The 13133-nt window shown below is 38.9% G+C and overlaps 1 protein-coding gene across 1 annotated transcript in view; it reads left to right on the forward strand.

Annotated features, from left to right (window-relative positions):
• The window catches only part of znf827 (zinc finger protein 827), a 292140-nt gene that overhangs the window by 103542 nt on the left and 175465 nt on the right, over positions 1 to 13133 (forward strand).

Below are 13133 nucleotides of genomic sequence, written 5' to 3' on the forward strand. Positions count from 1 at the left end.
GGTGCTTTTAGATAGTGTACAGCGAGTATGTAGTTTTTTTTTGTTGTTGTTGTTTTTTTTGCCTGCTGCAGCTGGAGATAATGTTGACAAATACAGTAGGTCTGAACCAAAACAGCAAAGTTGCATGCCATAAAACTGACACAATGATCTGAAAGATACAGTGGAGCACTCTAGAGCTGAGGGAACTGCTAATTATCTGTGCTTTCATTACCATAAGCGACCATTTTTACATCACACATAGATATTTGAATAATTTTGAATACAAAAAAAGCAGCTTTCAAAAAAAAAAAAGCAGCTTTAAGTGAACAAGTGAATTGTGAACTTGCGATAAGCGTCACACAACTTTGTATCAACGTCGACTTAAAAAAAAACCTCAGTTCACTTCAGGTTAGTGTTTGCAGGAACGGGAATTGTTTTTTCCTCGTTTGTTATTTGTTGTCTGCACATGGCTTTTTGACAATGCATCTTTGCTCTATCTACTTAAAACTACGTTGAGCTTTTTTCAATTAATGTTGTTTGACAAAACAATTCGGTCATCTGTGAGCACTCCCCTGCTCTCTGGGCTGAATACCAGGAGTCACATTCTCCCATTGAAATACAAGGATTTCCGATGCATTTCTCCTAAGCAATGCAGTTGTGTTAATGGGCCCTTAATCAGCTGAGGGATGCACTGCAAATACAGACATTTTGCATCATGTTTGGTTTGTAATTCAGCAGGGAAACAGAAAACACAGTTCTGTTTTTACCCTCTTCATTTACAATGATCCTACATCCCCCGAGCAAGCTATTACAACTCTGTGGTCATATTTCATTAAAGAACTGTTTAAAATGCACCATGCTTAATAGGCTCATTGTGACTTTGTGTGTGTGTGTGTGTGTGTGTGTGTGTGTGTGTGTGTGTGTGTGCGTGCGTGCGTGCGTGCGTGCGTGTGTGTGTGCGTGTGGTGCAACAGCGCCCGCCCATTATACCAGTGTGTGTGATTCCTGCGTTTGTTTCGATCCCTTTATCTGGTGATCAAAAAGGGACTGTGTGCCCATGCTGAAGGGGGCTGGCCCAATGAAGGAAGAGAGGGTCTCTACACATGTAATCCTTGTCAATGAATTTAGGCAATTTTTTTTATTAATGAATATTTCAGTAGTTATTGCAGCGAGCTTCTCATGTGAGTCTCTCTTTTCACTGCTCCCTTTGCTCATAAGTGAATCACTCATCTAATGATTTAATTAATAGCATTGTATCCACAGATGAAAAGCTTATATTTAATCAGCAAAATGGAGTGAAGTGAGATCAGGGGCCTTGACTGTCATCAAAATGTGCTTGAGGTCCCATTTGCTCACTAAGCCACTCTAAGCCCTGGGACACCCATACTTAATTGAGAGTTAATAAATAAATGTGGTTAGAGTAATCCCTGGATCCACCCCTCAGAGCCCCCAATCTAGCTGTGTGTGTGTGTGTGTGTGTGTGTGTGTGTGTGTGTGTGTGTGTGTGTGTGTGTGTGTGTGTGTGTGTGTGTGTGTGTGTGTGTGTGTGTGTGTGTGTGTGTGTGTGTGTGTGTGTGTGTGTGTGTGTGTTTTGAATGTGTCTCTGTCTGTGTGAGGGCAAACATGCACACCCTGGCCAAGCTCCCTATGTCACTGCAGCCGTGCCAAGGCAGACTCTACTGTAGTGTGCCAGATACTGGTTTATTTACCTGAGATGCCCCCCGTGTCACTGTGTGTGCCATATGTTAGATCCCAGGATGTTTGGTCCCACAATGCTCCCTTTTTAAAATTTTTGTCAGACACTATTCATTAGGGAAATTATTAAATGTATTCAAAGCCTTCATTTGAATAGAAATGGTTGGTTTTATGAAAGTATTAGAACCCCAGTAATCACACAAACATAGATACACGGTGGATAAGTTTGCAAGAGAAATGAGTGAATGAGTGCCGGACTAGTATATTTTTTAAGATTTGATCTGGTTCGTTTATTCTTTTTGTTCTTCCTCTTGTGCATTTGCAAACTTTTGTGTTGCGTGTTTAGAATTGCTGCTACCTTAGGCCGTATACTCCTACGAATACAGCCTGTACTGTAATGGTTATTATAGTATTATTTATGCCATGTTAAAGGCAGACCAGATCACATTTCAGTTTTACATATGCAGGTGAGAAAGGTTAAAATATGAATAGAATACACAATAAAAAAAAATGGACATGAATTTGCTTTGTGCAAGTAAAGATGGACAAATGCTTTGGTAACTGCCTTACAGTGTATTGTTTACTTTTCAGAGTCACATTTTAGTCTGTAAAGAAAACAAAATGTTTGTAGGAAAAACCTTTACCTAAAAATATGTAGATTTGATGTGGTCTTGATAATCAGCAAGGCACCTGGACATTTCTATTATTTAGTTTTTATTACATACAAAGTGAAAAGTAGATAATAAAAAACAAAAGCAAATAAAAAAGTGACAGACCGGTCAACAATTAAATTAATAAAAAAAATCTCTCTTATTTACGGTCAAGTTTTAGTTGTGGTTGAAATATAAACATGCAGTGTCAAAGTTGGTTTTCTGCTCTTTAAAAGTAAAAAATAATTTATGCAAAGGCTGTCCTACACTTTTGTAACAGACCATCCTCCCCCCAACATCGTCGTACAGGTCGTCTATGCAAGCAGCTTAATACAACCCATATTTACATTTATTGCACAGAAGTAGTAATTGTAATGGGAGCAAAAGAGTCAGTCAGGTCAAATTTTATAAAGAGTGAGAAATGGAGGTCATTGCGGGTGTGTTGATGGATCAAACACAGGACTTTCACCCAGAAGATGGGTGTTTGAGTCTGCGAGAAAGCAAAAGTTAATTTGGACTTATGCAAGAACATTTACGTAACATATTTAACTAACGTAACATAAGTAAAGTAACTTACGTGATCTAGGTAACGTTACTTAATTAAGTGGTGTACTTATTTTAACCCAAACCATGATCTTTTCCTGAACCTGGAGCCTAAACCTAAACAAACTGTGACTGTTTAGAGCATTAACCATGGGTTTATAATTATTTTTATGATCATGAAGCTCTGCTATGCGTGTCGCTGATACTTTCCAATGGTAATATACATTATGTTGTTTTAGCTCTTTGTTGTTCATTAATTTAATGTTGTTTTGGCAAAGTAATAATTCTCCTTTCGCTATGAGAAAGTGTTGGTCCTATAGAGGGCGCTGTTTTGGGAGTCATTGGGGACCGTCTCAGTATACGGACTTGTTCTTTATAGAATCACAACAGGACTCATTAGAAGAAAATGATTACTATTATGGATGTAATATACTGTATAATATATAAGCAATATGGACATTTTCATTTCATGAAGGACAGAACTTTATTTCATAGATTTCTGTTAAGGTTGGTTGTTTCTATTTTTTTCAAACAGCCTGTGGATAACAGTCAGCCTTTTTTGCCATGTGTAGGTCTTACTATGAACATTAATGATGGCGATGTGTTATTCACATGACATTGTGACAGTGGGTTAACATGAACATAGTCAGACTCATCGCATGTAAAATGTGGGTATAGACCTGCCACGAGCCGACTGTTTCAGTTGGTATTCTCCTCCTTTTCTGATATCTTTGCATTCGGATTTCAAAATCATCGTTTCAACGGGGAAACAACAACCTCCGAGCTGCACGATGACAATAGAAAGTTTTAACCAAAATTTGGATCATGCAATAATGCAGGCCTGCTTAGCTCTTTTTGGTCTTTCCTAGGAATTTAGTCAATTATTCAATTCAGCCATCTTCAATTAGATAATTGACACTTGTACTTTTCCTGCTATCTCAAACTCTCTTTTGTGAAAAAAACAATTAAGTGAAAAAGCAAATTACGAACTCTGCACTTGAGTGAAGACAGAAACTGGCGCTCATCCTGAAATTGAGCCAGCACCCCCAAATCCCCCCACCCTGCCTCACGCCCCTATTTTTTTCATACTATTTTTATTATACTAATACACAGTTTCTGGTATGAAAGCAGAGCAAAAAGAAAAAAGAAATGGAGAGAGAGGCGTGTGTTTAGCTAAGCAGGGGCAGCCCCTGGTCCATTGCCCATCATTTATTGATAAAGGCCCTAGAAAATGCGCGGGGAAAAAAAAACTAATGAAATTATCAACGTTGTTGAATTAATGATGAATGGGAATAAGAAAAGGCTGGGTTCTCTGTGGAGTCAGAGAGGAGCGCTGCTTCATTAGCCATGCAGTCTCATCACATCCTCTTTTGGAGCTGCAGACACTGGGGCTCTCCACTTTCTCCTCTCCTCGCCATCAGGACCTGCCATTGGATTTCATTCAAAAAACTACCATCAACCCCAAGTCCCTCCGCCCCTCAGCTTTTTCTCTTTTGCTTGTCTGTTTTCTTTTTTGTTAGTCTTTTCTATTACGTCACGTGCTGCCCTCACCCCTACTGCTTTTCAGAAGACGGGAATTCTTTGGTGGCTAATTTTATTTATCACTTCTTCAACTTTTCCTGAAGATGAAGTGAGAAAAAACTGACCTGATTCTGGAGGTACTTGTGGTCAGAGTGCACTCTTTTTTTTTGTTCTTTTCTTTTTTTTTGTTCTCCAGCTCTCCCTTCTGACTGCCTCTCTGTGGATATCATTCCTGATTCTGCACATGCAAATGATATGGGAGGGAGGGATGGGGGGTGGGAGGGGGGGGGGCTGCCTTTGGATTCATTGCCCCCTCCTGCTCCTCCTCTTCGTCTTCTTCTTCTTCTTCTTCTTTTCCCTGGGTGGAGCAGAAGTGGGCTGGTGAGCCGAAGCACGCTGACAAATCACGGGCATGGGGTCTCATTAGGTAAGCAGAGGCCAGGGCAGCAGGGCTTCACCCAGACACTGATTATTCTGAGAGCAATATCTGGAGAATCACCTCAGCTACACACCTGATTAGAGCTACTGTCTCTTATAGTTCACAGCCCTCTTTGACTCGAGAAAATGAATTCATCTTTTCTGTTGAGTGGGATTGAGTTTTAGAATTATAAATTACTGTATTTAAATGTAAAATAAATATTTTTGCCTCATTTAAGTAGTGCCTGAATAGATTTTTTTTTTTGTATTTCTATAGCAAGGAAAAGCATTTAATTGTCCTCTTCTTTCCCCTTGTAATCACATGTCTTCATGGATCCCAGCATCTTTTGTCTGGTGATGTAATTATCTGCTATTTAGTTGAATTAATTTTTTATTACAGAACGAATCATTTTATAGGGATTTTTGGAGCTTCGTAAGTAGATCACCCACATATGCATGTAGCCCACTCATAAAAATTGATGACACAGCGTGGTGCATGACAGACAGCAGCGACACGCATAATACAATGTGCAGTCCCTTACATGGTAATCTGATCTGTTAGCGATTCAATTATTTAATAACAACACGACAGACTATCATTAAAACAAATTGTGTATGTCAACGTGAGCACGCGGAGCTGCGAGGTCACAGGTGTAATGTTACATTTTGAAGTCTGGTTCCTCCCACACACACAAACCCACACACGCCTCCCATCCGTCCACTGGTGCTTTCCTTGTGAATTGGCTGAATTGATCCTTGTATGAATTAGGTCTGTCCTCAAAAGGGCTCCGTCAATACATTGACTCCTTTTATGAGGGTCATCAAACAGCCATTACTGGGCATCAGGGGGTCCCGTTTGGGGAGAGACTGCCCAGGGTGACTGATGAGGCAGGTGGGGATGGGAGCTCGTCTGGGGGTCTTGGAGCTCTGGGCCTGCAGCAGAGAAGAGAGAGGAGGGGGTGCTTATTGAGTGTGAGGTTCATTAGTTAAGGAAAGCCAAAATAATTTGTTGTGTAGCAGAGCTGTTGCTGCTACACTTTGTATCTTGTCTGGTAGGAAAAACTGTGTTATATATTTTACTATGGAGTTCTCCAAACGTACTCATCATTTATGTGAGGAAGATCTGAAACAGAGTGGGCTGCAACTAACACTTCTTTTCATTTATTTTCTTGACTAGTATATCAAGTTTTTTGTCTACAAAGTCTCAAAATGTGGAAAAATGGCCATAAAAATAATCTAAATCCCAAATTGATAGCTTCAGATTTCTTTATATGTCTGACTTGCAGTCAAAAACCACAAATTTCCAGCATATAAGGACAAAACTGAAACAGAAAAACAGCAAATCGTCACACTGGATGAGCTGCAACAGCGACTGTTTGGCCTTTTGTTTTGTTTATCTAGATAGTTGCACATTTTATTTCAATCAACTATTCAATTAATCGACAAAATGTTTCAGCTTTAAATTGAATACTTCATCCGCTGCTGTTGTCTGATTTTAAATCTCTGGTGAATAGAGAGATCCCGTACATAGGTTTATCATACTTTGGCAGCAGGATTACCAGAAATGTAGAAATATAAATGATTTACATGAAGTGCTTAATTGTGTCATTTAAAATCCCAGTTTGTTCATCTTCCCTGATCCAGATTCTTGAATGTCTCTCTCAGAGCTAAATGTTTTTCTATGTCTTAATTACTGTTGAGTCATTTGTGACTGTTTCAATGATTTCTAGCCTTACACAAGGTTTCAACATTGTTACATTAACAATGGCTAGACAATCATTTTCCTAAAAAAAAAAAAAATCAAACAAACAAAATGTGATATTTTACTCATGACAAGGGAAAATAATGTTGATGAACTAGCAATAGACAAGCAGAAGAAAAAAAAAGTCCTGGAGTATTCCCCGTGGTTGCTCTCAGGTATTACGAAAGCATCTTTGAAACTGAACGCAGATGCAGCAGGATGTAAACAAACTGTCACTGCTGTCAAACACTTGCTTCAAGAAGTGTCAAAAGTTCAGACTTTTCAATTACAGCGGTTTTAATATGCACACACACACCTCCCCTGACTGATTAAAATGCACCATTTTAAGTCTAATTGTTGAAGAAAACTGTGTTTTATGTTGCTGCAATGGTAATAACTAATGATGGATGCATAAAATTAGCATACATTTCCCAGACCAAGAGAATATCTGATCATTGTGCCATAGAGAATTGCTCTAAGTTAGGAAGTTAATTTCATTATCTCCTCCTCCTCATTTAAAGCCCGCCACTTTACAATAATTGGAAAACAGAATAAAAGATTAGCTTTTGACTGGATGACGGGCGTTAATAAAGTGTGATGGAATGTGAGTGTTACAGAGTGGGTACCAATTACAGCAGCCAATCTGAGCCAGGCAACCATTGATGGTGGTGGTTCAATCTCTTCATCTCTTCGTGGTACAGTACCATCAGGGACCCACTGCAGAGACCTCTGCTCCAGCTAGCAGGCTAATTGTCAATTCTGCTTAAGTCATAAGGAGAGCTATTTTACCAGGGCTTTGGAGAGGAAGTGAACTGTAAAATGAAAGTAAAAGTGGAGTAGGAATGGAGAAATAAAGTTCAAGGAGAAGCTCAGGGAGATTCTGTGGAACCATTTGGGTTAGATAATGTGAAAAACATGTTTTTTTCTTTTTAAATAATACTAAAGAGTGATATAATCAATCAACTTTATGAAACTTGATACAACCTTTGTACGATAAAATTGCTTAAGTTTATATAATGTTCTTTAATTTCTCCAGAATGTCACCATTGTCTGCATAATGGTTTGAAATGTGATTGTCTTAAAACATTTCCTTTGACAGTATGAAGCACATTATGGTCGTATTCCTGTAGATCTACCTTGGGCTGAGGGAGAAAATTCATGACATCGGTTTCTTTCTAATTCTCATGGGTCACCCTCATCCTTCATCATGTCACTGCTTCAGTCACATTACCAGCATCCGTCACTGTGGCCTAACATGTCATCACTCATTGGCTGTTTCAACTATTTTAGACAAGGGAGCGGCACAAAGGCAATTCTGCTTGAATGGCACATTATTTGTAAAATTTAAAATCTGATCAAATGCTCACAAGTCAGAGGATTTACAGGTAGCAGGGACTTAGTCACCAGAGAGAAAATACTTGGCCCATATACAGTAGAGATAATATATAGAATACAATAGAAAACATTACACAAAATAAATAGAAAACACCTACTAAAATAAGTAATAATACAATGATAATGCAGTCAAACCCAGATCTGAGGGCAGAAACAGCACAAACAGCCTCATATAAGAAGTATGTTCCTAAATTATGTGAAGTGTCAATATTTCCACTGTAAAAACAACTTTTGGTGAAGCTTTTGCCAGCCTCTGAGTCATTAATAGTTACATCATTGATAAAGTAATTAAGAAAGGGTCACAAGTTTCTCACTTTTAAACAAACTAAAATAAAAGGTTATTAAGGCATTTATAAAAGGTTACAAGTCTGCAGTTATAAATGTTACTCAGTATAAATGGATTTTCGTTTAGATGCTGTGCAGCACAGGACAATAAACACCTGCCACAATCTGTCAACCCCATTACTGTTTTTATTAATGGTCTTTAAATGATCCTTAACGCATTAATAAAGTATTATTTAAACCATGAATGAGGCCTTCAGTCAAGACTTATAAACCCTTTTGAAAGGGTGTGTTCATGGAGTGATACCGTAGTGTTAAACTTGATTGACAAAAATGTGTCCTAACCTTCTAATCAGTTTTTCTTGGCCATGTAGCAGATAGTGGTGACTTCTGTTTTGACCTGCAAAATGACATCATCATCAACTACTGTATACTACTTATTATATATAAATAAGTAGATACATCTTTTATATGACATTTAAGATTACTTATAAACGCCACTAAAGGATAATAATTTAGTAGTTTCTGCATGTAGGTTTTCTGTTTGGAGATCCACTGTTGTAAACATACTGAAACAACATCATTGTTTTGTAGTTTTATCACTTATTTATTTTCTTAATCATGCTTTCTGAAAGTGACAGCATGTAAACAAAACAAATCAGCTGTTGGAAGGACCATTCATTTTCCTCCATGTCCGTAATTGGACATAATCAGAGATGTAAGTAGGACAGAACGGTGCAAACCTGCTGATCTATACACACACCTGCACGCGCGCACACACAAACACACACAATCTAGCCTCATCAAAAACGATGCGGTGGGCCCTTTGTTGTCAAACTCTTCATACTGGAATCGCATATTCATGGGGGTGTATTTTAGCCATTTCTGCTGGCATAAGCATGCAGCACAGCCGCTTGTTTTCTGAGATGTCGTTTTTCTGCCACTCTTTGCCACTTAACCTACCTCTGTGTTTGAGAGCGATGCACCTTGTTTTTGATGCCTTGCTCTGCATCGCGGCCCCATCATAGTAAAGTCTCCGGGTTTAATAGTGGCTCGGAGGCCTGTGGTAACACAAAATGCCTCGCTATTATACACTAAACAGCAAGATGTGCAGTTATTCATTGACACACAGTTTTGTTGTGGAGTGGCAGTGAACCAACACAACTGCTTTGAATTAGTGAGTTGCTGTTGCAGTGTTGAACTGTGTTATCTTACAGATGTTGAATGCAGCTTTCTTCGCACTCTAACAATAAAGAACATGCATCACACACAAACCAGCCTGCTCAACCTGAACTCAGACAGCTATATTTTAACATGTTAGTTTAAAAACCTTGTTAAACGATGTGCTTGACTCATGAAATTATTAAATTAATCTTGTTTTTCTAATGAAAACCAGAAAAAAAGGACCTGACACAGAATTTGGTGAAGAGTATTTCTCATCAATTAGCTGCTTGCTGGCATTTATGAAGCTATTTCCTTTATAGAGTAAATATGTTTTCTGGATAACCATAGGTCTCCTGTAGTGTTTAAATGGGTGAGATGATTGTCCATCTGTAGTTGAGTTGAGTGGAAATTAGTTGAAATTACAGGAGACATTTTCCAAAGTGTGTTGTAAGCAGAAATAACAGACAAAGCACCTCCAGCCAGACCCCCCCCCCCCCCGCCCCTCGCCCCCTGACCAATGGAGTCATGAGGTTTTGTTTCTCCAGTGAAGAATGATCCACCTGCTGTCAAGCCTCTTTGATCCTCAGTAGGTTCAGCATTCGCAGTTTCCATTAAATCTTGCTTTTGGAAGAGCTGCCAATAAAGACAGGCTTTTCTGGAGGGATGTCCCAGACCTACAAGATGGGCACCTTAACACCCTGAAACACTAATGCTTCCTCTTTGACCTGACAATGACATTTACACTAGGTTTCTGCACGGTTTTCTCAGTTTGGGAAGAATGCTCACACATTACAAATGCTTACACAAAATATGAAGCTGCAGGGAGCAGCTGGTTAACTTAGCTTAGCACAAAGACTGAAAGTGAGGGAAACAGCTAGTCTGACTTGTCCTCATGTGCTTAAGGAAACAAGTATAGAGACTTTGTGCTGTCTCTTTTACTCTTGGTTTAATCTGTGCCAGCGTGAAGTCTGTTAAATCGTAATCATTCACTTGTGCTTTATAGTTCAACAATCCGGACACACTGCCGAAATGAACTGACTGGAGAAAACATTGGTTTCAGATACAGGAAATATAAAACAGACAAATTCTTCTTACTTGATGAGAGCTGCACATAATGTGTATCTACACATGCAAAGCAATTTGTAATTTACCCATATCAGCCAGACCATGAATTACCTTAATTAGAAACAACACCCCGAGCTCTTTCCATTGATCGTCCAGTATGCTAAATCAAAAGTAATGTTGGACAGTTACCCAAGAAAGCCATCGTTGATTAATCAGCTGCTGCTCAATCATTAGTCTTTTAAAGAATTTCTTCTTCTTTTGACACGTCTTCCTTCTCACCCCAGCGTTTTGTATTTTTAATTTTCTTTTCCCAGTGCCTTATTTGATGTTTTGTAACTTTTCATGTGTTGCCAGTGGATCGGTGCCGTTAAAAAGGAAATGATTCCCTCCTAAGGTGGCAAGGGTGTATATGCATATGAATATTTTCCATTGATGAATACGATACGCCACGGCAGCGCCTTTGATAGTCTCCTGATCGGATCCTCAGTGATGTCATAATGGTGGGACACCGACCCTGGGCAAAACATCCCAATCCGCAGCAGAGAGGAGCAAACATTAGAGCCCTTTGACGTCCTCTGTGTTTAATATTACAGGACTGTTTACCGAGGAGGGAGTTGGTTCTCGCATGTCCACCAGGGATCCCGAGTATGTTTAAGGTCAAGCCATCTCCGTTCCTCTTCAGTCAACTCCAGGGTCTTTGATCACTTGTTGTTTTTGACTGCTGTTTTCAATCGTGGCCAGGGCTTTATAATGTATGAGGACATTACATAGTTATGAACAGCTTGGCAGGCAAGTCAAGGCAGCGATGGAACTTGTTACACACTTTCAAAAACAACTTCATGTTCTTCAATGTACCTTAGGCTTAAAGGAATAGTTCTATGTTTTGGTAAAGAAGTATTCTAGATTTCTTGCTGAGAGTTAGATGAGAAGATTAATACTGTTTTCGCTAAGTTAGCACTATCTATCTACTCATCTATTTCTCACAAAAAAAGCAAATCGGTATATTTAGCAACCTGACAAACCATTGCAAATATATCTCTTTTTAGGTGGGGTTAGGGGTTAAAGTCTGATCTTTTGCGGGATACAAGTATCATATTAGAAGCTCAAACATATTGCTAAACTGCATACTGTGAGCGTGCCTTTCATACCATAAAAAAATGAACTCAAAGAAAACAGTTTTTCAGGCTAAACTCTTTGATCAGATGCCATTTAAATTCATCTTGACAAGATTCAAATGTGTTGCAAAAAGACAAGAAAAGAGTTCAATCAGGTCACTCGTGAAACGTAGGTGGTTTGGTTATTTAGGAGATGAGAAGAGGACGGACAACTTCCTCAACCACCAAATGACCCCTGGTTGGCTTTACACACTAAAGATTTAGAGCTTTTAATTGCCTTATGTATAATGCATACGGACTGAGGAGAATGACTTATTGCTTACTTAAAGATTTTATCTTTTGATGGAGGAAATGCATTGAAGTCAAACATTTGTGTTGTTGGCTCTTCTTTTTTTTAAACTGACTTTCTGCGGATCTGAAAAAGGTAGTAAACATGTCAATGTGTTCAAATGTTGAACACTTGGGGATGCTCATTTGCTCTGGCTCTTTGTAATCCGATCCAGATTTTAGTCAGAATATGTGTTTTTCCCTACTTCACACCACCAGATATGATATATCTATGAACTCAAGGGAACATACAGACAATATTTTTTACAAGGTTTACTGTTCCATTATTTAGAATTAAGACACAAACTTTGATTTGACAAATTGAAGTGCAACATTTTCTTCTGAAAAGAGCCAAACAAACATCACTGCCAACAAGTCCTCCAGCCCGTACGACCATACAGGTCGTTTGTTCCTAGCCTTGTTAGGGTCAGGCACAAAAAACAAAACAAAAACATGGTTAGGAAAGGTAGAGGTTTGTTTTAAAGTTATTCCTTGAATCGTGTTGCGAGTTGCTACTTAAAGTTTTGCAACCTTCATTGCAACAGTAAATGCAACCGTCTCGACAACAGTAAGTTTCCAAAATGCTGTCCCAACTCGTGTTTGGGAAGTAAAGCCCTAAAGAGCCGTCTCCTGCATGAAAAAAATTCACATTTTATAGACATCATCTGAACTGTCACCACCGGTCAGACCTATGGAGTCGTGTTTTGGAGGTGGACCATCTTTAAAACACAAACTGCGTTAATAATAGCAATATATATAATAATTACTGCTAGCAATTTCAAAAGTGCACATGCATTGACAGTTTAGGCATTATGGACCTTTTTGATGTGTGTTTATTTTTCGGTAAAGGGTTGCTTTTTCATGCAATAACACATTTAAGACCTGATGTTTTGACTTGAAATGTCCTTTTTTTTATTTTATTTTTTTTTTACACTTGAGATGCAAACCATTTGCAAATGCAAAGCCTCTTTTCTGTTTTGAAAAATGTTGCAGGTGTTGAAATTATCTAACAAAGGTTACTGCCGGCGGAGGCGGGAGGAGAGAGGGAAGCTATCGAACTTGTGTCCTGGTTTCCCTACTAGATAATGATCTCTTGAAAGTGTGTGTTTTTTCTTCTTCTTCTTCTTCTTCCAGTAACAGTGTGTGCGAGATGAAAGATAGTTCCGGGGCTAGTGCACCAGCGCACATCTGACTGAGGCAGGTGTTAGAAATGTAGATGGCTGGCGGAGACTAAAGACA

The sequence above is a fragment of the Brachyistius frenatus genome, unplaced genomic scaffold (genome assembly GCF_029030835.1).
Source record: "Brachyistius frenatus isolate BFR_SWC_R1_liver_20210118 unplaced genomic scaffold, ASM2903083v1 Contig_7, whole genome shotgun sequence".
Lineage (NCBI taxonomy): Eukaryota > Metazoa > Chordata > Actinopteri > Embiotocidae > Brachyistius > Brachyistius frenatus.